Below are 5,281 nucleotides of genomic sequence, written 5' to 3'. Positions count from 1 at the left end.
GCAGTCCAGGTTCCTGATGTCAGTTTGTAGGGCTCCCTTGGGTCTATCAGGGCAGCACAAGTTTGAGGTGGGGACAACTTCGGTGTGGGGTCCATCCTTCGATATAAGGATTTTTTGCAGTCAGGGCCAGGGGCCCCCGGGCACATCCTTTTGCCATTTTCCCTGGGAAAGAAAACTCAGCAGTCCAGGTTCCTGATGTCAGTTTGTAGGGCTCCCTTGGGTCTATCAGGGCAGCACAAGTTTGAGGTGGGGACAACTTCGGTGTGGGGTCCATCCTTCGATATAAGGATTTTTTGCAGTCAGGGCCAGGGGCCCCTGGGCACATCCTTTTTCCATTTCCCCTGGGAAAGAAAAGTCAGCAGTCCAGGTTCCTGATGTCAGTTTGTAGGGCTCCCTTGGGTCTATCAGGGCAGCACAAGTTTGAGGTGGGGACAACTTCGGTGTGGGGTCCATCCTTCGATATAAGGATTCTTTGCAGTCTGGACCAGGGGCCCCCGGGCACATCCTTTTTCCATTTTCCCTGGGAAAGAAAACTCAGCAGTCCAGGTTCCTGATGTCAGTTTGTAGGGTTCCCTTGGGTCTATCAGGGCAGCACAAGTTTGAGGTGGGGACAACTTCGGTGTGGGGTCCATCCTTCGATATAAGGATTTTTTGCAGTCAGGGCCACGGGCCCCCGGGCACATCCTTTGGCCATTTTCCCTGCGAAAGAAAACTCAGCAGTCCAGGTTCCTGATGTCAGTTTGTAGGGCTCCCTTGGGTCTATCAGGGCAGCACAAGTTTGAGGTGGGGACAACTTCGGTGTGGGGTCCATCCTTCGATATAAGGATTCTTTGCAGTCTGGACCAGGGGCCCCCGGGCACATCCTTTTTCCATTTTCCCTGGGAAAGAAAACTCAGCAGTCCAGGTTCCTGATGTCAGTTTGTAGGGCTCCCTTGGGTCTATCAGGGCAGCACAAGTTTGAGGTGGGCACAACTTTCGTGTGGGCTCCATCCTTCGATATAAAGATTTTTTGCAGTTCAGGCCAGGGGCCCCTGGGCACATCCTTTTTCCATTTTCCCTGGGAAAGAAAACTCAGCAGTCCAGGTTCCTGATGTCAGTTTGTAGGGCTCCCTTGGGTCTATCAGGGCAGCACAAGTTTGAGGTGGGGACAACTTCGGTGTGGGGTCCATCCTTCGATATAAGGATTCTTTGCAGTCAGGGCCAGGGGCCCCCGGGCACATCCTTTTGCCATTTTCCCTGGGAAAGAAAACTCAGCAGTCCAGGTTCCTGATGTCAGTTTGTAGGGCTCCCTTGGGTCTATCAGGGCAGCACAAGTTTGAGGTGGGGACAACTTCGGTGTGGGGTCCATCCTTCGATATAAGGATTTTTTGCAGTCAGGGCCAGGGGCCCCTGGGCACATCCTTTTTCCATTTTCCCTGGGAAAGAAAAGTCAGCAGTCCAGGTTCCTGATGTCAGTTTGTAGGGCTCCCTTGGGTCTATCAGGGCACCACAAGTTTGAGGTGGGGACAACTTCGGTGTGGGGTCCATCCTTCGATATAAGGATTCTTTGCAGTCAGTGCCAGGGGCCCCCGGGCACATCCTTTTTCCATTTTCCCTGGGAAAGAAAACTCAGCAGTCCAGGTTCCTGATGTCAGTTTGTAGGGCTCCCTTGGGTCTATCAGGGCAGCACAAGTTTGAGGTGGGGACAACTTCGGTGTGGGGTCCATCCTTCGATATAAGGATTCTTTGCAGTCTGGACCAGGGGCCCCCGGGCACATCCTTTTTCCATTTTCCCTGGGAAAGAAAACTCAGCAGTCCAGGTTCCTGATGTCAGTTTGTAGGGTTCCCTTGGGTCTATCAGGGCAGCACAAGTTTGAGGTGGGGACAACTTCGGTGTGGGGTCCATCCTTCGATATAAGGATTTTTTGCAGTCAGGGCCAGGGGCCCCCGGGCACATCCTTTGGCCATTTTCCCTGGGAAAGAAAACTCAGCAGTCCAGGTTCCTGATGTCAGTTTGTAGGGCTCCCTTGGGTCTATCAGGGCAGCACAAGTTTGAGGTGGGGACAACTTCGGTGTGGGGTCCATCCTTCGATATAAGGATTTTTTGCAGTCAGGGCCAGGGGCCCCTGGGCACATCCTTTGGCCATTTTCCCTAGGAAAGAAAACTCAGCAGTCCAGGTTCCTGATGTCAGTTTGTAGGGCTCCCTTGGGTCTATCAGGGCAGCACAAGTTTGAGGTGGGCACAACTTTCGTGTGGGCTCCATCCTTCGATATAATGATTTTTTGCAGTCCAGGCCAGGGGCCCCTGGGCACATCCTTTTTCCATTTTCCCTGGGAAAGAAAACTCAGCAGTCCAGGTTCCTGATGTCAGTTTGTAGGGCTCCCTTGGGTCTATCAGGGCAGCACAAGTTTGAGGTGGGGACAACTTCGGTGTGGGGTTCCATCCTTCGATATTAGGATTTTTTGCTGTCAGGGCCAGGGGCCCCTGGGCACATCCTTTTTCCATTTTCCCTGGGAAAGAAAACTCAGCAGTCCAGGTTCCTGATGTCAGTTTGTAGGGCTCCCTTCGGTCTATCAGGGCAGCACAAGTTTGAGGTGGGGACAACTTCGGTCTTGGGTCCATCCTTCGATATAAGGATTTTTTGCAGTCAGGGCCAGGGGCCCCTGGGCACATCCTTTTTCCATTTTCCCTGGGAAAGAAAACTCAGCAGTCCAGGTTCCTGATGTCAGTTTGTAGGGCTCCCTTGGGTCTATCAGGGCAGCACAAGTTTGAGGTGGGGACAACTTCGGTGTGGGCTCCATCCTTCGATATAAGGATTTTTTGCAGTCAGGGCCAGGGGCCCCTGGGCACATCCTTTTTCCATTTTCCCTGGGAAAGAAAACTCAGCAGTCCAGGTTCCTGATGTCAGTTTGTAGGGCTCCCTTGGGTCTATCAGGGCAGCACAAGTTTGACGTGGGCACAACTTTCGTGTGGGCTCCATCCTTCGATATAAGGATTTTTTGCAGTCAGGGCCAGGGGCCCCTGGGCACATCCTTTTTCCATTTTCCCTGGGAAAGAAAACTCAGCAGTCCAGGTTCCTGATGTCAGTTTGTAGGGCTCCCTTGGGTCTATCAGGGCAGCACAAGTTTGACGTGGGCACAACTTTCGTGTGGGCTCCATCCTTCGATATAATGATTTTTTGCAGTCCAGGCCAGGGGCCCCCGGGCACATCCTTTTTCCATTTTCCCTGGGAAAGAAAACTCAGCAGTCCAGGTTCCTGATGTCAGTTTGTAGGGCTCCCTTGGGTCTATCAGGGCAGCACAAGTTTAAGGAGGGGACAACTTCGGTGTGGGGTCCATCCTTCGATATAAGGATTTTTTGCAATCAGGGCCAGGGGCCCCCGGGCACATCCTTTGGCCATTTTCCCTGGGAAAGAAAACTCAGCAGTCCAGGTTCCTGATGTCAGTTTGTAGGGCTCCCTTGGGTCTATCAGGGCAGCACAAGTTTGAGGTGGGGACAACTTCGGTGTGGGGTCCATCCTTCGATATAAGGATTTTTTGCAGTCAGGGCCAGGGGCCCCTGGGCACATCCTTTTTCCATTTTCCCTGGGAAAGAAAACTCAGCAGTACAGGTTCCTGATGTCAGTTTGTAGGGCTCCCTTGGGTCTATCAGGGCAGCACAAGTTTGACGTGGGCACAACTTTCGTGTGGGCTCCATCCTTCAATATAATGATTTTTTGCAGTCCAGGCCAGGGGCCCCCGGGCACATCCTTTTTCCATTTTCCCTGGGAAAGAAAACTCAGCAGTCCAGGTTCCTGATGTCAGTTTGTAGGGCTCCCTTGGGTCTATCAGGGCAGCACAAGTTTGAGGTGGGGACAACTTCGGTGTGGGGTCCATCCTTCGATATAAGGATTTTTGGCAGTCAGGGCCAGGGGCCCCTGGGCACATCCTTTTTCCATTTTACCTGGGAAAGAAAACTCAGCAGTCCAGGTTCCTGATGTCAGTTTGTAGGGCTCCCTTGGGTCTATCAGGGCAGCACAAGTTTGAGGTGGGGACAACTTCGGTGTGGGGTCCATCCTTCGATATAAGGATTTTTTGCAGTCAGGGCCAGGGGCCCCCGGGCACATCCTTTTTCCATTTTCCCTGGGAAAGAAAACTCAGCAGTCCAGGTTCCTGATGTCAGTTTGTAGGGCTCCCTTGGGTCTATCAGGGCAGCACAAGTTTGATGTGGGGACAACTTCGGTGTGGGGTCCATCCTTCGATATAAGGATTTTTTGCAGTCAGGGCCAGGGGCCCCTGGGCACATCCTTTTTCCATTTTCCCTGGGAAAGAAAACTCAGCAGTCCAGGTTCCTGATGTCAGTTTGTAGGGCTCCCTTGGGTCTATCAGGGCAGCACAAGTTTGAGGTGGGGACAACTTCGGTGTGGGGTCCATCCTTCGATATAAGGATTTTTTGCAGTCAGGGCCAGGGGCCCCTGGGCACATCCTTTTTCCATTTTCCCTGGGAAAGAAAACTCAGCAGTCCAGGTTCCTGATGTCAGTTTGTAGGGCTCCCTTGGGTCTATCAGGGCAGCACAAGTTTTAGGTGGGGACAACTTCGGTGTGGGGTCCATCCTTCGATATAAGGATTTTTTGCAGTCAGGGCCAGGGGCCCCTGGGCACACCCTTTGGCCATTTTCCCTGGAAAAGAAAACTCAGCAGTCCAGGTTCCTGATGTCAGTTTGTAGGGCTCCCTTGGGTCTATCAGGGCAGCACAAGTTTGAGGTGGGGACAACTTCGGTGTGGGGTCCATCCTTCGATATAAGGATTCTTTGCAGTGAGGCCCCTGCCCAGGGCCAGGGGCCCCTGGGCACATCCTTTTTCCATTTTCCCTGGGAAAGAAAACTCAGCAGTCCAGGTTCCTGATGTCAGTTTGTAGGGCTCCCTTGGGTCTATCAGGGCAGCACAAGTTTGAGGTGGGCACAACTTTCGTGTGGGCTCCATCCTTCGATATAATGATTTTTTGCAGTCCAGGCCAGGGGCCCCTGGGCACATCCTTTTTCCATTTTCCCTGGGAAAGAAAACTCAGCAGTCCAGGTTCCTGATGTCAGTTTGTAGGGCTCCCTTGGGTCTATCAGGGCAGCACAAGTTTGAGGTGGGGACAACTTCGGTGTGGGGTCCATCCTTCGATATAAGGATTTTTTGCAGTCAGGGCCAGCGGCCCCTGGGCACATCCTTTTTCCATTTTCCCTGGGAAAGAAAACTCAGCAGTCCAGGTTCCTGATGTCAGTTTGTCGGGCTCCCTTGGGTCTATCAGGGCAGCACAAGTTTGAGGTGGGGACAT

The sequence above is a fragment of the Lonchura striata genome, chromosome 31 (genome assembly GCF_050655825.1).
Source record: "Lonchura striata isolate lonStrDom1 chromosome 31, ASM5065582v1, whole genome shotgun sequence".
In the NCBI taxonomy this organism is placed as follows: domain Eukaryota; kingdom Metazoa; phylum Chordata; class Aves; order Passeriformes; family Estrildidae; genus Lonchura; species Lonchura striata.
This window is presented reverse-complemented; position numbering follows the sequence as displayed.